This window comes from Pseudorca crassidens, chromosome 6, assembly GCF_039906515.1.
Source record: "Pseudorca crassidens isolate mPseCra1 chromosome 6, mPseCra1.hap1, whole genome shotgun sequence".
In the NCBI taxonomy this organism is placed as follows: domain Eukaryota; kingdom Metazoa; phylum Chordata; class Mammalia; order Artiodactyla; family Delphinidae; genus Pseudorca; species Pseudorca crassidens.
The window spans coordinates 47,093,802-47,117,321 of record NC_090301.1 but is presented as its reverse complement, the minus strand read 5'-3'; the positions used below and the strand labels follow the sequence as shown (position 1 = coordinate 47,117,321).

The window sequence follows — 23,520 nt, the reverse complement described above, 5'->3', positions numbered from 1 at the left end:
ATTACCACATGGCATCTCTTGCCATTTTTATGTTCCCTCATTTCTGCCTCAGCATTATCAAGTTTAATATAATGCAAAATATGCTTTCCCTACCTTCCTCCTGAAGATTGATCATTTCTAGGGAAAGTCAATAGATTGGGTCTACAGGATATCATTAAACCAATGGCACTAAACTAATTATCTAATTTCAGCTGAGCTCTCTACTGCCCCAGAAATTATTGAATTCAGCTACAGTCAGCTCTGCACAGCAGCCTTTCCATACGGCTTTCCTTGTCCTTCAGTTCCCACCCACTTCTGGCAATCTCTCAGAATACTGTAGTCACTTTCTTATTTACCAGTAAGATCCAAGATAGCTGATGGAGACCTCTTGAAATTCCATTTGCTCCATCTTAGTATCTCTTGGTAATTTTAATCTGCCTACTCCTTTGCTTTACTCTGGCCTCCAAGAGAGGCTCATGTCTCTGCTTTTATAAAGTTCAACCTAGCCTCTATTCCCATTCTTCCCTGTTTCCTCTGGGTCCCTATTGCACCAAGGACCTCTCTTTTTTTTTTTTTTTGCGGTACGCGGGCCTCTCACTGTTGTGGCCTCTCCCGTTGTGGAGCACAGGCTCCGGACGCACAGGCTCAGCGGCCATGGCTCACCGGGCCAGCCACTCCGTGGCATGTGGGATCCTCCCGGACCGGGGCATGAACCCGCGTCCCCTGCATCGGCAGGCGGACTCTCAACCACTGCGCCACCAGGGAAGCCCTGGATTCTACTCTTGATTCTCTTTCTAAAACTGTTCTCTCAAGGTCACCAATTACCCCATAATTGGCAAAGCCTACAGTTTTTCTCAAGCTTTTATGTACCATTTAGCAATGTTGAACATCCCTGTCCTTCCTGCAGTGTCCTCCTTTCTTGGGACTGTGACGGCTGTCATTCTACTTCTGCATCACTCATCTTTTCTTATGAATCCCTTCCTGGCCTCTCTTCCTCCTCCCATCTTCAATGAGCAAACACCTGGTAAGGTTCATCAGGCCTCCTTATTCCCTATACTCCCTCAACGTTCTCAATTATTATCTCTATGCATGTATTCTAAAATCCATACCTTAAGGCCCCAAACCCTAAGTTCCCAATAAACAGAGCAAAGTGCCCTCTAGATATCTTCAATTTATATTTTAAAACATCCATCTATCTATCTATTTTCTAAGTAAATTACATATTGAGAAAATTCTTTAAAGAACCCACAATTAATAGAGAAGTAACAACCAAATATCTACCTAATGCAATGTAGTTGTAGTAGTAGCAATGTAATTATAATAATAATACCTAACATTTAGAATCTTGACTGTATGCTGAATACATTCAAGAACTTGTTGAATCTTCACAAGAGCTCTGTCTGGGAGCTACAAGTGCTATCCTCTTAAGAAGTTCTATGCATAGATCATCTCATAAGTCTTTACAACAACCATAGTTGTTGTAGTTATTCTTATTATCCCCCATTTTAAAGATGAGCAAACGAAGGTTTAAAAAGATTAATCACACAGCTAGTAAATGACAGAGCCAGTATTTGGACCTGACTCTGTATGGGTGATGATGATGGTGATCGCTATCGTTTCTTAGCACCAACTACATGTTAGGACCTGTGCAAGGTAGGTACATATGTTATCTAACTTTGGAAGTCTATGACATAGGTTTTCCTTTTGCGATGTTAGGAAACTAAGGCTGAGAAGGATTAAGGTAAAAGCCCTGGGTTACAGGGCTAATACATTGTAAAATTGGTGTAGTACATTCAAGGTGGCAACAAATTCTTTGCAGAATTGGAGGTGGAGTCTATTTCCCTACCAATTGAAGGACAGAATGGAGCCAGAAGTGACTAGAGTTATTCACTTGAATGTCCCAGTAACATCTCAAACTTAGTATCTAAGTCTGAGCTCATTGTTTTATCCTTCTAACACAAATCGTTTTTTATTTGCTTTAATCAGATAAGTCAAGACTTAGAATCATACAAATAGGGAATTGAATCTCAATTCCATCTCAGTTATTCCCATTCCCTTATCTCTGAATTGAAACTGCCTTATGTATCACTGCCTGATTCATCTTCTTTAAAAGCAACTCTACAAGTGAGTACCTTGTTCAAAAATTTTCCATGTGTTTCCACAGTATGGTCAAAGCCTGTCCAGCCTCTTCCCCAACTTACTTATACTCTAAGTTTCAGCCAGAATGAATTACTTGTTGTTTCTCCACAGATACCTCCTTGCCACCCTCCCTCTCCTGACACACATATTCATGCTTTTCTGCCTTTATGGTATTGCTGTGTGTTTAAAATGCTCTCTCCCTCCCCCATTAAATCTGTCAAAGTAATAACCACATTAAATACTATCTCTTCCATGAGTTTTTTTTTTCCTGATGCCTCCAGAAGGAAGTGATTTCTCCCTCCTTTGAATTGCCCACAAAATTTGCTTTTCTTTTTTATTTTATGTATTTATTTATTTATTTTGGGCTGCATTGAGTCTTCGCTGCTGCATGCGAGCTTTCTCTAATTGTGGCAAGTGGGGGCTACTCTTCGTTGCCATGCGCGGGCTTCTCATTGCAGTGGCTTCTCGTTGCGGATCACGGTCTCTAGGCTTGTGGGCTTCAGTAGTTGTGGCACATGGGCTCAGTAGTTGTGGTGCACGGGCTTAGTTGCTCCGTGGCATGTGGGATCTTCCTGGACCAGGGATCAAACCCGTGTCCCCTGCCATTGACAGGCGATTCTTAACCACTGCACCACCAGGGAAGTCCCCACAATTTGCTTTTCTTATTTTAATTATTCATCCTGTGTTATAGTTACTTATGAAAAGTTATCATTCTTTTTACTGGATTTCAAGCTCCCCGAGGAAAAGAAGTTACCTTAGACATTAATGTATCACCTACAGAAACCTCTGCGAACCTTACACATAGTAGGTTTTGAGAATTTGGGGACCCAATAAATAAAATATTATTCTCCCTCTGAGTCAAAACCAACTGAGAAAAAGACATCCTAGTCATATGGTGGAGAAATATAAGCTTTGTTACTGCTAAAAAGTAGATTGGAAAATAGGTCCAAATAATGGATATCATAGCTCTAAAATAGTACAGTTATCATCTACCTTGTCATGGAAGACCTAGACAAACTCAAATCTTCCCCACAGGGCCAGTCCTGACTGTTGGTGGAGAGCCACACCAGAATGTATCTGGTCGACACAATGACAGATCCACTGACCACACAGCCCAGGTCCTTCTCCCAAACCCTCTAGGGTGAGAAGTGAGTGACAAGGCAGAAACCTGAGGTATTTGGCAGTTGAAGTCCCTCCACATGACAACTTGAGGATTGGCCTTGATGAAATGATGAAAACTGAAAGGACAGTCTATCTTCAACTAACACCCAACCAGATTAACCAGATTTATGGAATAAGGAATAGAAGAAAAATGATTTAATATAGAGAAACTTAGAGAGGTACATGAAAGTAATAATAATGAGAGGGCTGGGGGGCAATATATGCTGAATTTTACAATGAGTTAGGACATTGTTCCAAGCCTCTAGAAAGAATGTACTAATATTCCTCTAGAAAGAATGTACTAATGTTATCTCCCCTCTACAGACAAAGAAACTGGGATATAGAGAGGTTTAAAAATTCGTCCAAGCTCACACATCCAGTAAGTGGTAAAGCTGGGATTCAAACACAGTCTCCCTCTAGAACCCAACTGTTTATAAGCCGAGAAATATTAACAACGCCTTTCATGTTGCTGTGCTACCTAAACCTCCCCAGCTCATACGCCACTTCCCTACCCCCAGCAATTCCAATAACTCGAAGTTTCTCTTTGTCACAGTTAGGTTATCATTGGTTTGGGAGTCTGCAAATGAAGAATGTCTGTTATTGTGTGGTCAGACCGTTAAACGGTTACATCAATAAAGAAACCCCAGATTGGTTTCCAGAATCTAGATGCCCTTCAAGTAGCAAAAGGCATCCTCCAGTCATTCTATTTTTTTACTGCCCTGGTTTTCCATTGTAAAATGTGTCTTTAAGTGATAAAATCTCTTGTCTGGAGATGCCTCCTCTTTACCCTCACTCCCATTCTCCAGCACATGAATGTGTTGGGTTTTTAGAAGTTCAGTTTACTACTAAGATACTTCGCTTAACTAAGAACACATGATAGAGACTGTATGGCATGTAGGCATTAGCCCGGGAATGAAAAATTCCTTGCTGATTACATGCAGACCTGACAGGCTAGACTGATTGTCTCTTGGGACTTGCTGAGTTAGCACTACTCAAGAGCAATGTGCTATGAAAAGAAGTAGGTATCCACAGCTCCCAGTTATTGAGGTCAGTTGCCTCCTATGCTGCAACCAGTATGAAACTCCAGAAAGACACTGGCACACAAGCCTAACACCAGATAACAAACTGTGCCCAGCATTACTACAAGCAGGGATGTGACTGCCTCCACTTGAGAAGTCCCAGAATACCCTAGGATGCCTGAGTAGGATGGGGTAGGGAGGGGAATCAGGATAAGGTGAAGAGAGCAACACACCTGGACTGATTTTTTTTTTTTTCAGTACGCGGGCCTCTCACTGCTGTGGCCTCTCCCATTGCAGAGCACAGGCTCTGGACGCACAGGCTCAGCGGCCATGGCTCACGGGCCCAGCCGCTCCACGGCATGTGGGATCTTCCCGGACCGGGGCACGAACCCGTGTCCCCTGCATCGGCAGGCGGACTCTCAACCACTGTGCCACCAGGGAAGCCCCTGGACTGATTTTTATAGTGCCACAGTCATTGCATTGCCTTTTGATGGCTGCTTTAATGAAAAGCAAGGTTTAAATTATCTTTGGAACGTAGACAAAAGCTGGGTAGAAACTGATATGCCCCACTGTCTTTGAACAGCCCTTCCTAAACCATAGTCGAGGCCTTGGACACCCCTTAGGAAGAGTGACAGTTTCACTTAGCTGCTTAGGGAATGTCTCAGTATCTGCCCCCGACCTTCCATGCTTTATCCCACTGGCTTTGTTTTCGCATATACAGTGTCATTAGTATTCAATAATATTTATTGAGCAAGGAAGGAAATAAAATAACACAGTCCCTACCTTCGTGAAATCTGTAGTCTAGACTAGAGGGGAATACACATTCCTGTGTAAAGCACTTAGAAAGTCCTTACCTCATAGTCAGTGCTACACTGATATTTATTATTATTATTATTTCCTATTGCTTCTTGCCTATTCAAGCTTCAGAGAATTCAGCTTCTCTGCTTATTCCTCTTAGATTTATATCTTGTTTGGACTCTGATTTTTTTTTTTTTTTTTTTTTTTTTTTGCGGTACGCGGGCCTCTCACTGTTGTGGCCTCTCCCGTTGCGGAGCACAGGCTCCAGACGCGCAGGCTCAGCGGCCATGGCTCACGGGCCCAGCCGCTCCGCGGCATGTGGGATCCTCCCGGACCGGGGCACGAACCCGTGTCCCCTGCATCGGCAGGCGGACTCTCAACCACTGCGCCACCAGGAAAGCCCCTGGACTCTGATTTTGCTTCCTGGCATTGTCTTGTATCACCCTGACCTCCATGTTTCCCAGACAATTGGTCAATTTCCATATGTCCCTCCATCTCTATCTCTCTGTCTCTCAAATACACACACAGGCTCCTGCCAGAGGATCAGAGCTCAAGTTCAGTGCCTCAGATTTAAATGGATACTTCTCAACCTTTAAATTGATGACTTTACACCTTAGTTCTAATTGAAAGGGAAAAAAATTCTCTGTCCTTCTCTGGAAAAAATTGTCTGTGCCCAAAAGAATAATAGTATGGGCCTATCTGCTAAAAAACAGACTGGTAAATGATTAAAATTAATTACTAGAAATTTTGTTTCTATTTAAAATGGGAGTGGTGAATGAGCAATTGTTCTGTTGAAGGATTGTATACATTTTTCCAGTCAGCAGGATGTTGTTCAAATGTGTTTCTAAAGAACACGAGTTACAATGATTTCACACTTGCCAAAAAGAATTATAATTCCTGTTTTGAAGCCAGTGGAAGCTCAAACTCTTCTGACTGTTTCGGATCTGACTGGAAACAGAGCCCTTAAGTGAATGAATCAGTAAATAAATCATTTATTAATACTGACATTATGTGGGGCAATCAGCTAGACCCCTGCCTTCTAGCAGCTTGTGGGGTAACGGGGAGACAAATGCGTTGATATGAACAACATCATTGACACTAAAAAGTAGTTTGAATTATATCCAATGAGTAGGATCGCTCAGTACTGCTAAGACTCTCTAAACTGGAGTGTGGAACAATTACTAGTGCCCTTTAGCCTCTAAGGAAGTTTCACACTTAATGCCAAAGCAAGGGTATGGTTCTCAGGGTTCCCACTGTGTATAATACAGTAGCATTTCAACAGTGCCTACAACACATGGCAAGAGAAAATAATGGGTAGTGTAGTAAACATTTTTTTCTGGCTATGCACATCTATTTACCCTACTTCTGGTAACAGCCCACAATTTATGTTTGGGGATTGACCTCCCCTCCCCGCTCAGTCCATGTGGTTCCTGTGCAGATAATTCCACTTTCAACTCTGGAGGGTGTTACGTGACCCATACTTGGCCTGAGCCAAGTTACTAATTCACAAGCAGGTCAATCATGCTAATGAGACTCCAGGACTTTTGTTGGAGCCATCAAGGTGGCAGACTTCTTTCCTGCTGGACTCCAACCAGAAGCGTTGTGAGACCGGGGCTGCTGCAGCTCTCTTGTCACCAAGGGGAGACTTAGAATGGAGCATGACCATGTCACACATGAATCTTCATATGGAGATTAAAAAGACAGACGCCAAGAGCTTCCTTCTCCTGGGTTTTTCAGTTATGCAAGCCAGTAAACTCCTTTCTTAGTTAGTTTGTGTTTGAGAATATTGTGTTTTGGTTTTACCTAATGCAACTGGCAAGTGTGGTTTATTTTCTCTTAGGCAAACAGTGGCTGATTCAGGAGCTAGTCCTTAAGGAAACTCCCTTTGTCTCAAATCCACTGAGTCAGTGCTGTTTCTTCTCCAGAACCCATGACTCACATGGCTGCAGCCAAGGTCGTTGCTCCCCCTGAGAGGAAATTTCAAGTCAGATTTTCTTTACCACCCACCTGACCTTGGAAGTTCCCCAAGAGCCAGTATAGGTGGGATTCTATCACCTTCTCCCACCTTCCCACCTCATGGTACTGCCCCTTACTTGTTGTGGGACCTTGGAAAACCCTCTCTTTGCCTCCCCCTTCTCCTCTCTCACTGCCACCCCTGCTGGAGTCCTTCCTCTCAGCACTGATAGTTGAGGAACTGTCTTACCTCCCCATGGAAAATGTGAGCATCATCTCCTAACATTCTGTTCTGTGGACAAGTAGTAATTGTTAACATATGTTGAATGCACATTAGAGACCATGACTGCTAAAAGTTTTACATAATCCTTTCAACAACCCTGACCTGTCAGTTTATTATTCCCACTTTACAGGTCGGCAAGTGGCGGCATAGATCAGTTAAATAAATTTTGCAAGGTCACACAACCAGTAAGCATAAAATGGGAAGGAATATCACATCCTCTTGCTGTGCTTTTCTGGACTCCACCCAGATACTGGTAATTCATGTACGTCACAGGACTGGAAGGGGATGTGGAAGAAGGAGCCCAGGGTCAGACAGAGACAAGATGATTCAATTAAGTAGAGATAAAGTAAAAGCATATATGTAAGATCTTTCTGGGGTGGAAAAGAACAGAATAATAATGGAAATAACATTTCAATAATAATGGAATAACTTCCAATTTGTAATTGTTCATAGTAAAGACTATTCTGGAAAGATGTGATGCCTCACAAATTCATGTATCTTTTATCTTTGAAAGGCACCTTTCTGGAAACCTTATCTTGTTATGTGATCTGTCAACATTCTTTTCCTATCACTGTGTCCTTACATATTTATTCCAACTCAGCAAATGTTTGTTGCTTGTTTATTACATACCAGGCACCACACCAGGCATGGGGATACAATCTCTGGCAAAAAAGGGTTAGTGTGCCTGAGTTAATGGAGCTACACTGTCAATCTATATATTATACAAATAGGTGTAAGCTTACGAAAGAGAGACAGATGGTCACATCTACGAGAGCCTAGGATAGGAGATGTGCCCAGTGAAGGAGGCCAAGCAAAAGAGAAAGAAAAAAATAAAAGATATATATTTGGAGGACATTTGTTCAGGCTCTTAGTCCTCACGTTGGTTTCAGTTGAGACACTCCCATTCATTATTTTCTTTCTTATCCTTAACTTCTTTTTTTTTTTGGTACGTGGGCCTCTCACTATTGTGGCCTCTCCTGTTGCGGAGCACAGGCTCCGGACGCGCAGGCTTAGCGGCCATGGCTCACGGGCCCAGCCGCTCCGCAGCATGTGGGATCTTCCCGGACCGGGGCACGAACCCGTGTCCCCTGCATCGGCAGGCAGACTCTCAACCACTGTGCCACCAGGGAAGCCCATCTTATCCTTAACTTCTTAACATTTTTACATCCTCTGCACTGAATGTCCACACTTTCCCACAACCCCACACTCACAGTGCCTGCCTTTCCATACCCTTTCCCAAGCTCCAAGTCTCCAACCTTGGTCCCAATCAAAATGTATGTCTTTATGTCTTTGTCCCATTCCCCAAGGCTTTTTCTGTTTTAAAATCATGTGGTTATGTTTTAAAATCATTGTACAGATGTGGCAAAGGCTGCCAACTGCCTGGCCAATGTTTGCTGGTCCCTTCTTCTTTAGTATTAGAATTTTTACTTTATTTGATTTATTAATGTGCCTACCTGAAAATACTGTATTTCTCAACCTCCCTTGAAGCTAGGTGTGGCCATACGACTAAGTTCTAGCAAAGGAGATATAAGCAGAAAGGTTACATGAAAGCTCCCAGAAGACTTCCTGAAAAGGCAGCAAGTGTAGGCTGTTTTGCCTCTCCTTCTTTCCTATCTCTTTCTCTTTTTTAGCTGGCTAGATTATTGATACAGTAAGTAAAATTTTTGAAAAAACACACTCCTATTACTCTTTCTGTGTCTCTCAACTCTCAATGCTCTACTTAGGAACACTTAACACTTGTAACACCAGATGTGTGGGGTTTCCACATGCCGATCGGTTCTGTGACACCAGCTGTGTGTTCTAAAATATAACTCAGTTCTGACACTACCTGGAGATAGCGTCACATCCCACAGGTTAAGGGTTCAGTCCCACAGACTGCCACTCCCACACCCCCACTGATGCCAGTCGCAAGCCCAGGTTGTCATCTGTGCTTCTGACAGACAGCTATAAATCAGAGGTTCCCACAACCCCCTCCATGCGTTCAATTAATTTTCTAGAGTGACTCACAGAACTCAGACAAACAGTATACTACTAAATTATCAGTTTATTATAAAAGGAAACACTGCAGGAACAGCCAGGTGGAAGAGATGCACAGGACAGGTATGTGGGAAGGGGCGAAGAGCTTCCATGCCTTCTCTGGAAAGGCCACTCTCCCAGCACCTAGTCAGGGTTGGTTACCCTGGCAACCAGCTCCCATCGTTATGGGTTTTCCAAAGTCACCTCGTTAATATAAACTCTGATGTAGTTGAAAGGTGCTTGTTATGAATAACCAAAGATACCTTTATCTCTCTGATCACTTAGGAAATTCCAAAGGTTTAGGAGCTCTGTGCCAGAAACCAGGAGGAAGACCAAATATATGTATTTCTTATTATGAATCACAATATCACATGGTGGCTGGAGCTTGAGCAGCTATTTTGATCCTTGAGGTGATCTTGGAATGGAAGTTGCTAGGAGATATCCAACAAGAAAAAAAGGAGACTGAATTTTTGAGGGTGTTTTGGATCAGGGTTGCTGTAATGACCTTAGGCTGTGTAGCTCCCTAAGGAAAAAAACTCTGATCATGTTTAAGCCACTGTTGTTATGCACATCTGTTACACTTCTAGGAATACCCCTTAAAAGAGGACATATCGTTAGCATGCAGCTTTTTTGCTCTTCTTCACTTCTACTTCTTGCCTGGAACGTGGACACCAGAGCCAAAGCATTGACAGCTATTTTAGCCAACTCTGAAGATGATAAATAGAAAGAGACAGGGTGCCCGATGACTGGAACTGCCTTGCCAGCTCTGGACTTATTTTCTGTGAGAGGAATACAAAATTCTCTCTTGCTTGAGCACTAGTATTTCAGTTCTTTAGTACTTTAGCAGCTGAATACAATTTATAACATAAAATCTGCAATTCTATAAAGTATCTCCTGTATCCACCTAACACAGCAAAAGCTTTCGTTTCCTTTTTTTTTTATGTCTATTTTTTTTAACTGGGGTATAGTTGCTTATGTTGTGTTAGTTTCTGCTGTACAGCAAAGTGAATCAGCTATGTGTATACATATATCCCCTCTTTTTTGGATTTCCTTCCCATTTAGGTCACCACAGAGCATTAAGTAGAGTTCCCTGTGCTATACAGCAAGTTCTCATCAGTTATCTATTTTATGCATAGTAGTGTATATATGTCAATCCCAATCTCCCAATTCATCCCACCCACCTTTACCCCCTTGGTGTCCATATGTTTGTTCCCTATGTCTGTGTCTCTATTTCTTCCTTGCAAACAGGCTCATCTGTACCATTTTTCTAGATTCCACATGTATGCGTTAATATACGATATTTGTTTTTCTTTTTCTGACTTACTTCACTCTGTATGGCAGTCTCTAGGTCCATCCACATCTCCACAACTGACCCAGTTTTGTTCCTTTTTATGGCTGAGTAATATTCCATTGTATATATGTACCACATCTTCTTTATCCATTCATCTGTTGATGGCCATTTAGGTTGTTTCCATGTCCTGGCTATTGTAAATAGTGCTGCAATGAACATTGGGTTGCACGTGTCTTTTTGAATAATGGTTAAAAGCTTTCTTTTTTGTGGTTTTACAACTTTATTTTATAATCAGCTGTTAGCCCTCATCCACATTGGCTGTAGATCTTTGACAGTAGTGATAGGTACGTAGATAACCAACATATAGAGCTTGCTTGTTTGGTGAATCTTCATCCTCGTTACACTTTCTGGACAACCACACATGGAAACAGTATGGGACATTCCTATTCCTTTGGCCCAGACAGCTTTGTTGAGCCTGGTGTGAAAGTGCACATCTGGAGTTCCCATCTCCTTCATGGCAAATTTCCAGATCTCTCTGAGTGCCTGAGGGCCCCACTTCTTGAAACCCACTTCGTGGATGAGCTGGTGAATGTCAAGGATGTATCTTCTGGTCTCTACCCCCTTGATGGCAGAACCATTCTTCTTTGCCTGAGCCATTCTCCGGGCCCAGGTTGGAAAGGAAGAGAGTGAGGTATTGTGGGAGAGGGAAAACATTTTTAAGTTATTGAAAACTCTTTGTGATTATTGTTGTTAATGCCAGCATCATAGTTCATTGCATAGGTGCAGCATGATTTAAATATACAGGGCCCCATTTTCAGATGTTCACAACTTTTTCTTTCATTTACTTGCCATTCTAATCCATACTTAGAAAAGTATCCTACATTCAAGTATGATTATTACACATGTCATAACCTACCAATACTCACAGTTTTCATGTTTTCAGTTTTGTCACACCAGGCTATTTCATGAAGAAAGTTAAATTGGGTCTGAATAAATGTAGGGCACTGAGAGGCGCCCTCTCCACCTGCTAAGGGATGAGAACTTGGGTACCCTATTAAAAGCAACTGCATTCTACTCCAACAGCCACTCAGTGCACCTCTCTGTGATCTACTACCTGGGTGCTATTTCAAACCTTTTGCTCTAGTATTCCTGATTCCAGACTTTTGCTTGATGACTAGATTTTGTCTATTTGCCAGATCTCTTCTGATGACACCTCATTTGCACTATCTGCCTGGATTTTCATTTTCCTTTAGACGCTGTATCTCTGTCTGCTGCATTTCCTACAGCCTGGGTGCCAGTCTCAGCCCACTCCTGTGTCCAACATGGGCCATTCCAGGTATAACATCAGGTAATCTCCCTGAGAACTCCTGTAGTATGTTTTACTTACTTGGATGAATTTTGTTCAAGTGTCTCCCATACTTGAATTTTCCAGACTCTCAGGCCTTTGACACCAAGCATGATATTTGGGGGATAGTTTCACTGTTTTCCTATTGGCTGCAGAGCCATATTCTACTTGTTCTGGTTGCTCAAAACTACTTTCCAGGGGCTGGCCTCTTTTCACACTCTGCTTTGCCTTGTTTCCAAATGACATTTCTAGAATATTTGGACTCTGTGTCCTATTTGACCATCATTTATGCTCTGTACTTTGAAAGCTTCTTTCCATTCCCCTAAACTATGACTTTGATTTGGACTTTGCATACCTGAGCTTCATGAGACTGAATTTGCAATATCCAAATTTAGCCTATGATATTTGACCCTTTATCCTGGAAACTGAAAACCTGTCCTAGTTTACCACCAATCTTGCTAGCTTTTTACTAATTCCCCTCCTTCCCTTAGGATTAGCTTCCTTGCTGTCAATTTGCCACCTTTACGGGGGAGAGGTATATTGGTAGACCCCAACCCCTGGGTCTCTCTGGTTTGCTAGGAGCCAACCATGACAACCAAAGCTGCTGTTGCATCTAGCAGGGAGAGAATCACCAAGGTAATTTGGTGATTTGCAGTAGTCCTGTCAAATTGTTGCTGTCATGAAGTGTCAACGGTCATGTCAGAGATCAATCCCAGGTGAATCCTGACAATACCAGTGATAGCATTCAGCCAATAAAGGTTTACATTATTCAGATTCTGCTACAGTCGGCTCTCTTCTTCTCCTCCCTAACTATTCCACCAATCCTGACAAACAGGCGCTTTGTAGATGATTACCCCAAACTGAACAACAATGACAACTGAGAGTTTGCTCAGGTTTATTGCTCTAGAGGACTGTCCATAACCAGATTACGGAAACACTGTTACTCTGTGCCATATCCAGGTCAAGGAGCTAGATTTTTTTATATCAGACTTCTCTTATGAGGTTTGTTGTATTGGACATTTAACAAATACTTCATTGTCTTCCGGTAATACAGTCTCCAGTGTAAGGACCTATAAAGGTTATCGTTAATAAAAACTTATCATTTTGCCCTTCTTGTAGATTAGCATTATTTTGCAGGTATTTTCTCTGCATTCCCAGGATCTCAATGCAGCTATACTCATATTGTTCCTTCCCCACTTTTTGTTATGTCTCATGAAAGCCATCTCATGCATAAAGTGCTTAAAATGTCAGCAAACACAAAGAAGAATAGAATGTGAGAGTTATGTGGTTGATGCCATATGCTAAACTGTAGTGAAATGAACGTGCTATATCTGTCTTTCTAACTAATCCTGATTACAGGGCAAATTGTGTCTCCTCTCTTCCAAATATGCTAGAACCTCTGAAAAGGTGTTTATTAAAATCTGAATTATGCACCTAGGGGTTTAAGTGATCTTACACAGCTAACAAGGACTGGCCTTGCGTTTTCTGCTTTTTGTGTTTTGAGTGTGTGATTTGATTTTACTTTTTGTCAGGGAACCAGACCTGGGAGAGTTAAGGGCACTAGCTTAAGCTGGGCCATCAGCGTGAAGCTGATCACACAGATAAGCAGCTCTGGAAGAATGTCTGAAGTTAGTCATCAACTAGAGAAGGCAGTTTGGTCACCCTTTCAGGCCATAATTACATTCTATTCCAGTGACCAGTGGTAATTAATTGTACTTTGTGCCCAGTGTAAAAATAGACACATACAGGAGAAAGCGCAGTGTCTGGTAAATGCCACGGGCATTCTTGGAATTCAGAATAGTTTCTTTAAATGGTGCAAAGGAAGTGGAAGCCTCGATTTCTTCCAGAATGATATCAAGTTGTAACAGGCAGCTGACCTGTAATAGTGCCCTCCCCCCACCCCCAAATGAGCCTTTAAGTTAAGTAACCTTTCGTAACAAAAACAGAAGCTTTACAAAATAAAGCATTAACATGGCTTATATTCTCTCAAAAAACATGTGAGTTGTACAGGCTACACAAAGCTTCACCTAGATAAGCACTTTGGAAGAAAGGCAAATAAATGTGCAGACCATTTCAGATACATTGAAGAAAGCTAGAATAAAAGAGCTAGAAGAAACAACTTAATTTGATCTTTTATTTCTTGATGGAGAAACTGAATTCAAGGAAGATATTAGGACCTGCATAAGGTGAGTGGCAGAGGTTGGATCCAACCGGGAGCCTCTGAAAGTGAATCAAGAGCTCTTTCTACAATATAATACACCCTCATAGCATGGAATGAGGAATAATTAATTTTTCCATAGTCTGGAACTCTAGAATCTAGAGCCTAGGGGAATTCAAAAGCAGTTAACATTGTTTTCTTTAGGGTTAGACTTTTCATTTCTTCCTTAATTCAGACATTTTCATGCAGCTAATGGAAATAAGACTGCAGAGTCTTTTTGGTTTTTTTCTTGTTGTTTTGTTTAAAGTATTCTAGACTTTAGCCATCACAGTACTAATGCCATGATTTTTGACATATCTGCATATCAACTCTACTACGTACTTTTTTTTTTTTTTTTTTGCGGTACGCGGGCCTCTCACTGCTGTGGCCTCTCCTGCCGCGGAGCACAGGCTCCGGACGTGCAGGCCCAGTGGCCATGGCTCACGGGCCCAGCCGCTCCGCGGCATGTGGGATCCTCCCGGACTGGGGCACCAACCCGTGTCCCCTGCATCGGCAGGCGGACTCCCAACCACTGCGCCACCAGGGAAGCCCCCTACGTACTTTTTTATAACAGTATTTAAATTTTATTTTAAGAGGATATATATCCCTACCATAAATGGAAAACAAAAGGAAAGAAAACAGAATCACTTGCCATAAGTAGAAGGCAACATTAGAAATGAATACAAAGCAATGTTACTAAATTCTCAGTAGGTACTGTTGTCTCCCCTAGTCCAAGGCCTGCCTTCTTTGTTAATAAAGGAAGATTAATGCAAATTAGCACCAACCTGAGACTTAACTTTTGTTACAATCAGAAAGACTGAAAGAAAATTGAAAAGGGAGTAAAATTCTTACTGTGATTCACTTAGCTAACACTTCAAATAACCTCTTTAACCATTGGTTTAGTTTGGAGAAAACTACTACAGTGAATTCATTTACTACCATTAATACTTAAAATTAAGGTCCTTTAGGATTCTATTATTCCCTGCAAGTATCACATAAGAGGCAGTATCACATAGTGGAGTCCCTGGATATATTTAAATACATGGTAGCTAAGGTATATGCAGGGTTTCACCTCTAATTTGATTTGTTTGGCTTCATATCCTGGCTTTACTACCAATTATCTATGTGACCATGGACAAGTCATTGTTCTCTAAGCTTCAGTTTCTTTATCTTTAAAATTGGAGTAGTGATAGTATTTGTTGGGGTGGTTACAAAGCTTTAAAGGTCTAATGCATATAAAAACACATAGTGAGTGCTTAATAAATGTTAGCTTAGTTATTATTATATTGTACAGTGCAATGCTATACTGTGGGCTCCCTAAGAAAATGTATATAAGCCTTTCATGGCAGGAAGAGTAAATTACCATAATTTAGAACAAATACATTTTTAGGTAGCTACTTTGTATGCAGGACAGATCAGGTTAATTTCCTCCTATTCATGGGAGACTTCTGCTGCCTAAGAGCCACTTTCCACCTTTCCCTCCCCAGGCAAAAGTTCTCTGAAAGGGCACACCAAGAACCCACAGTTAAATGTTTGCACAGCAATTTGCCACCCACTTGATAACTGTCTTGTTGTACTTCTTCTGAGCCAACTTTTCATCTTGGCAAATGGGCCCACCCAGGGTCATGGGCATGTGTGGGCTTCTTAAGGTTGTTTCCCAGGGCATGGTGATGACTGCTGGAGCTGGTGAGGGATGCAGGTCAATTAAAGGTCTGTTCACAGATTCTAGAATGTTTGGGCCCAAGGGAAGGAATGGAGCAGAGAAGTGATGGAGGGTGTAAGCTAGGCATGAACAAGAGAAAAGAATACATGATGAATCAAGTGGACCAAAAAAAACCAACAACAACAACAAAAAGCAAAAACAAAAACAAAAAAACCCACCAGGATAAAGTTTTAAAAAGAAAAAAAAAAATCTTTCAGTAAAAAATTCCGTGTAAGGTACAAGAAACCCAAAAACATTCTTGGAGCTAAACAATACTGCAGAAAAGATCGTGATTTAAGGAAGATGGCATAAAAATTGATGACACTAAAATGACATAATTAGAAGAAAAAAGAGGAGGGTGTTTGGTTAAGAAGCAAGGCTTTTTATAGACATTTCCCACAGCTAACTTTATGTCAGCACCTGTCTGTTTTGTGTAAACATGTGTTATATCCATGCTATATTCTTAGCAGTAGCTTTGAAGGCATGCTTTTATTTTTGTTGACATCTTTGTGTGAAAAACAACAAGAACTTAAAGATTTGATTTTCTTCCCTAAGTCACATTTCCTGACTCTAGCCAAGCCTCACAAAGAGTAATGGACTATAAATTCCAGTTTTTTCCAAGCCAGACTGACTCTGAGGTGGTGGCTGTTTGGTTTCCATTAGAAACATTAAGAGAAATAAATTATTTTGGACTCATGGGAAAATGTGTGTTACAGATATAAAATTTCCAAATTTGGAAAATATTTGGTGATCTAATAGTTAAAATAATAAAATCTGTTGCTCTCCTCGGTTACTTAGAAAGCGTAATTGAAAGTGGACACATTGAAAAGACTGTGGTGACAATCCTTCCACACATCAGTCTCTCAAGATTACAGTTAATGTGTAATAAAGCACCATGTCAATTTAAAACAAAAAAAACTTTGCCTCCCAGGTAGTTGATGATAAACATTAACCAACATCAAAGTGGATGCATCAAAGACAGTGGTTCTCAACACTGGCTGCACACTGGAAGCAACTGAGGAGCTTTAAAAAATACTGACACGTGGCTCCCACCAGCTACAATTCGGATTTAACTTGGATGGGATACAGTTTGGGCATCAAGAGTTTTAAAATCTCCTCAGCTGATTCTAATGTGCAGCAATGTTTGAGAAACACTGAAAACTTTGCCACTGTGGGCCCAGGGACCAGCAGCATTGCTATCATCTGGGAGCTTGTTAGAAATGCAGAACATCAGGCCCACCTCAGGCTGCTGAACTAGAATCTGAATTTTGCCAAGATCCCCACGTGACCTAAATGTACATTAAAGTCTGAGAATCAATGCTCGAAGGAATTCTTGTCTTTGATAATTTTTTGCTTTCTATAATGTTAGACAGTAATTACATGATTAATAAAAGATGAAAGAAAAATGGTTCAACTTTTCTTCTCAAAAACTCAGGAAACAGACTTTCATATCTCTGACATTCTGCAGATAATAAAATGTGGATGATATGAAGTAAGATCCATGTTTGTAGGGTTGCCAGATAAAATATAGGATGCCTAGTTAAACGTGAATTTCAGATAAGCAATGTTTGTTTTTCAAGGGAAAGTGGGTTACGAATATTGCATGGAATATACATATACTAAAAAAAGTATTCATTGTTTATCTGAATTCCAAATTTAACCGGGCATCCTGTATTTTTGTTTGCTAAATCTGGTAACCCTACATATATTCCCAGGAGCGTTTCTTTGCTCTCTAGGCTCTCAGTAATAAAGGGGAAATGATACCATAAATGGCCAAGTGGCTGTCTAGACTGATTGACTGTAATGTTGTTTCTCATCCCGCCCAGACAGCCAGGACTGTGACATCCCTAAACTGGACTGATGACTCACCCAACTGGGAGAGTAATGGGAAATTTACTTGCTGATTCAGGAAGACATAAAACTTGGCAAACTTTTCCTTCAGCCTAAACCAAAAGAAAAAGATTTCCAAAGCAAATGTTAAATACAGTACAATATATAAAACACTTTAACTTGAGGCAGCAGCAAATTCAAGGACTTGTAATAGCATGTTTTCCATTAGTTGACTAAAAGATATTTTCATGGTTTGTTCCACCATTGCACTCAGAGTTTGGTATTTTTCTTTAGAATTACTGCTACTTAAGCGCCCTCAGAGGCCACTCTCCAAGAATACATGTTAGATCCGTTTTCTCAATACTGCATGTAGTTTTCAAATAAAGTAGCACATTTTTGAGCAGAGATGGGGGTGTGGATTTGATGGTTACCCTCCCTTTGTCACTGACTCACAACAGGCTTTGCAACTATAGGCAAAGCTGATATCTCAGTCCTTCCTCCTGGAATGATTATTTAGTTTTACACTCTGTACCTAATTTCTCAGGTTGTCTTTAATCCTTCTCTATTCTGTCCTACAATTTTACTATTTTAAATTAAGACCACTTGTTATCAAAATCACTGAAAGACTAGCTTTGGTAGAAGAGGAAACTAAATTTACGTTAGCCAATTCTGACCTTTTGATTTTTAATTTGGAAAATTTTTGATCAGAAAAGTCTGAATAAAATAGCTGTGAAAAGTATGCAATATTAATGATTTTAAAAAAATAATTCCATAGTTGATTTTGAGTAGGTTGAAAACGTGAGTGTAGATACCAACACTTTTTTTTGACAATCCTAGTTTCAGGACCTGAAAGCAAATCAACTTTTTTCTAGCAAATGCAGGCAGAAACTTTCATTTAAAAGCAAAGCCCACGAATAACATATTCTAGAAGTTTCAATCTCTGCAGACATGATGATGAAGGCTGAAAGTATTAAGTACCTCATATGTACTTAGCAATACACTACGGTGTGTTGGGGAGTATAGCTATAAATGCTTTGCAACTCTTCTGTCAAAAAATGAAATCAATTTCCCATGCTTTGAACCTGGTCTGGCCTTGTAACTTGCTTTGACTAATAGAAGTGGCAGAAATGATGTGCCAGGAAAGCCTAGGCCTCAGGAGAGCTTGCAGCTTCCACTTGTGCCCTCTTGGAACACTGCCTTGAGAATGCCATGTAAAGAAGCCACCCCTAGTTTGAGGAGCCACAGGAAAAGAGAACTGAGGCACCCCACTGACAGCCAGCGCCAACCGACAAATATGTGAGTGAGGCCATTTTGGACCTTCCAGGCTAGAATGATGTTGCATGAGTGAGCCCAGGAGAAACTGCTGGTCAACGCACATAGAATCACGAGAAGTAATAAGTCATTGCTTTAATCCACTATGTTTGGGGGGTAGGGGGAGGATTGCTACTTAACAGTAAGTAACTAAAACTCCCAAAGGAAATTGTTAAAAAGGCACATCCCAGGTCTCCTTTCCAGAAATTCTGATTCAGTAGGCCTGGCTTGGGATTCTGATCACACTTTTCACACGAGGACCCCATGGAGGCGATCCTCAGACCAGCCTTTGAGAGAATGTCCTAGTGAGATTTTCTTCAGCACAGAGCGGGCCTGAGGCAGGTGGCCTCATAATTGTGCATCAGCCCTGCAAATGGTGCTCTTGCATTTGTGCAGTGCACATTTACATCAACACATGCAATGGCCAGGTACAGATAGAAACTTTTTTTTAATGTTTGCATAAAAAGATATACTGTATATATGTGGCTATATATACATATATTTGTTATATATATATAACATAAAATAGAAATCAAAAATGTTATTTTTAAGCTTCCCCATTTGCCTAATATGGATTGATTGAGGAGGGGGTTGAATAGGGAAGCAGTAATAGCACAGATCTCCTGGGGGAACAAAAATTTAGTGGGAGTTTTTTTTTTTTTTTTTTTTTTGCGGTACACAGGCCTCCCAATGCCGTGGCCTCTCCCGTTGCGGAGCACAGGCTCCGGACACGCAGGCTCAGTGGCCATGGCTCACGGGCCCAGCCGCTCCGCAGCATGTGGGATCTTCCCGGACCGGGGCACGAACCCGTGTCCCCTGCACCGGCAGGTGGACTCTCAACCACTGCGCCACCAGGGAAGCCCAAGTGGGAGATTTTTGAATGAAATTGATATGGGCTAAATTCTTGAAGTAAAAGAGGGTAGGTATTTTTTAAAAAGCAGCACAATTGAGGCAGAAAGAGAAAAAGAGTGCAGGTTTCTTAGAGCGTCGTGAAAGGAGGAGGCAGGAGAATAGGAAAGACAGATGCTCAGGGAGGTTTATCGGAGTGAGGGAGCAAGACCAACTGCAGGTGAATATCCTGAAGCTGCTCTAGAAAGACAAAGGCAAATCTGCTAGATAGAAACAGCTGAGTCTTTTACTTATGTGTACATGCCGCGATGGGTGCATCATGAACCCGAGCAGGTGTGAGTCTTTAAAGCCTTAGCTTTATTCGGTTGTGCTGGATGATGGTGATCCTCGGAGCGTCTGGGTCCTGCTTTTATCCGTCTCATACATGTGATTTCTGCTAACGTGCCATTGGAAGAAAGGGTTCCACTGCCAGGAAACATTTGAAAACCGAGGAGTTAAAGCATGAAGGCAATGTTATTTAATTGAAGAGAAAGATGATCAGACCAGTGATATTTTAGTTTCTGACATCACTGCTTCTCAGTGGCAGATATAGTCAAATTCAGTCTTCTTATGATTCTCTTTTGTTCTCAGGAGGTGATGGGAACCCATAAAACCTTCAACAACTGCCATGTCCCCGGGTCCTGTGGTGAGTTCAACCTGCATTTTCTTTGCCACAGTGAAAGTGAAATAACTTGTGGTGAAAACCCCAATTTCTTGTATAGTAACATAACTTCTCCTCAGAAGTCTCCCTTTTTAGGAGCTGTTTGTGAAACTTAAGTGGCTGAAATAGAATAAGAAAAAAATCATAGATACGTACAGAAAGTTGTCATTGAAGATCCTCCCTGCCTTTTTACGGGCTTGAAGGCTCCTGACACTCACCAAATTATGATTTTTTTCCCCCTTTCTCTTGGGAAAAAAGTAGAATTAGCTGTCACTCTTAGGAAATCACATAAACATACGTGTGTGTTTGCCTAGAACATAAATTATACATATTGTAATAAGGAAAATATATAGTATTTGTGTAATTACAGTGAGAATCTTTTTGTTTATAAAGTATGATAACTTTCAACTTAACACATCTGCATTTATCAGGATTGGCTAGGATATATTTCAGTATCAAATTAACTCAGAAATCTCAGTGACTTAACCCAGCAAAAGCTTGTATTTCACTCTATTGCATGAGACACATTTAGTAAAAATATGATACAAACATCAGGTTTTTTATTTCTTTCTATATACCAAGATAGCATGAGTAGAAAATAACACAAATTATGCTTTCTAGCCAATAAAATGCCTATGAAAATAATGGTAAGTTTTTCTGTCAAGGCTAAAACAAATTGTCTCTAAATATAGTAGCAACCAATGTGTGGTGAGGACAAGAAACAATTTTCAAGCCATCATAGCCACAAAACTAAGATTAACTGAGGAAATGACTTGTTAGATTGACATAGTTTTCACAGTGTCTAAAGACAAATTTGTCATTTATCATATAAAGAAAAAGTTTTAAACCAGCATTGCCTTTGACCACCACAAAAATATTACGCCAATGATCAAGTAATTTTCACATGTAGTTTAAAACTAACAAAACCAGATTTATATAACAATAAGGACTGGGGGAATATTTAAATTTTATAATTGAGATAACTGATTAATATTGGAATTAAAAATTGGGGGCACATGTGGGGATATTTTCCCATATATAAATACTAAGATTTATATGGGACAAACTCCTTGAGGACAAGACTTGTTACTTATCAATCCACAGTGGGCAGATGTATTTATATGCTTGGTTGTATCCCTTTCTTTGCAGAACTACCCTTCCTCCATCCTGAATCATTAGGAACACCCTATCTACTACAGTGCTGTGCCACATCCTTGCTACAGGAGTGATTACGTGACCCAGGCATGGCCGATCCTAATATCTCACTCCTCTGAACACAGTGATTGGTTCAGGGGTAAGTAATTATTATAAACAGAGCCAATAAGAATCATTGCCTGGAGTTGATATACCAGTTTGAGAAGTAGGCAGTATTTTTAGCTAGGATGGGATTGCTAAACTATGACACATAGTCTGAGATCGTGGGTAACTATCTTCCCTCATCAACTGGGGAGCCTGAAGCAGTAGGAGAGGAGAAGACTAAAACAAAGAAGGAAGTAGAGCTGGAAAAGGAAGAGGCAGAAAAAAGGGAGGATGGGGTGCGGGGAAAACACCACATTCCCTGGGAATTGTGTTGTGTTTCCAGCCAGAACCGACCCTGAGCTTCCTGTTATGTGAACCAATCCATTTTCTTTCTGCTTTGGGTCATGTGAGCTGGGTTATTGTCACTTGCAATTGAAATGGTCCTGACAAACACTTCATTTTTAGAAGCCCTGTATGATCTGCCATGTGGCCATGGTATTTTACATACAGTGCTGAGTCAGTAAAGGTTTTAACTCAGTGAAAGCATAGATGAATCTATCTTCCGGCATCATTGAAAGGTGTGGTAGGTGCCATCACATAATTTTGTGAAAATAATTATTGTTGTCTACTTGCTTCTTTAACTCAACTTCAAGAAAAGAAATTATTTTCTTCTTTAAAGTTCCATTTCCTTGGTGTAACATTGGATCCTCACAGTGTAACTGAATTCTTTTTTTTTTTTAATTTTTATTGGAGTATAGTTGATTTACAATGTTGTGTTAGTTTCAGGCGTATGGCAAAGTGCATCAGTTATACATATACATATATCTTGAATTCTTAATTAATGTACCCATGGGAAATAGCATAAGTATGGTCGGTCTCTCTCTCTCTATATATATATGTGTGTGTATGTATATATATATATATATATATATATATATCAAGCTATTTTCAATCACTTTTAAAATCTGTACAGTTTTCATTTTTATATGATTCCCCCCCCCAGATGTCTGCGTCTGTCATGCCATTTTCTAGTGCTCATGAACTTTTCCAATTGGCGACCACATTGTAAGTGGTTGTGAGATTCTCATACATGTTTATAAAATCTTATTTAACCCATATTGTTTATGGCTATAATTTAATGGAAGGATAAATTCTCAAGAGTTTTGTCTTCTAGTCGCCGTAACACCTTTTATTAATTTTACGACCATGGCCAAGTCTTTTCTGAAACTACTTTATAGTAATATACAGTTATATAGCATATGTAGTTATATGAAAAAGAGAAAATTTTACTTCAAAATGTGGAAGTAGAATCCTTTTTTAGGGTAAGAAGTTTTTTATACTTACTTTTTTATTTGAAATTTTGAGTCTGGCAATATAAGTCCCAAACATTTGAAAAATTAGGGCAAAACAGAGAAGACTGAACTGCTCAGAATGAAAAAATGAGGGAGATTTAGACATGGCCTTGACCCAGAGTGAAGAAATGGGGGTTTGGGAATGAGGCGAAGAGAAGGAAGAGGGCCTGGTGGAGGTGGGTGTGAACATGATGGGAGGTTGGGAATCTGAGAAAGGGACACAGGTAGGAAGAAGCCACAGTAGGAATGCTGATGTCTTTAAAGAACAGGGTTATTTAATGTTTACCTGTAACACAGCCCCTTCCACTATTACCCTCCAACTTTCTACAGAATTCTGCTACATGTAACTACCTTGC

At 40.7% G+C, this 23,520-nt stretch overlaps 1 long non-coding RNA gene across 1 annotated transcript in view; it reads left to right on the top strand.

Moving 5' to 3' along the window:
• Positions 1-22,979, top strand: part of LOC137225818 (uncharacterized) — a 49,446-nt gene extending 26,467 nt beyond the window's left edge. The window contains exons 4-5 of the long non-coding RNA XR_010944039.1: positions 20,504-20,558; positions 21,723-22,979. This is a non-coding gene — a long non-coding RNA (uncharacterized lncRNA). The remainder of the gene's footprint in view (positions 1-20,503; positions 20,559-21,722) is intronic.
• The last annotated feature ends 541 nt before the right edge of the window (positions 22,980-23,520 follow it).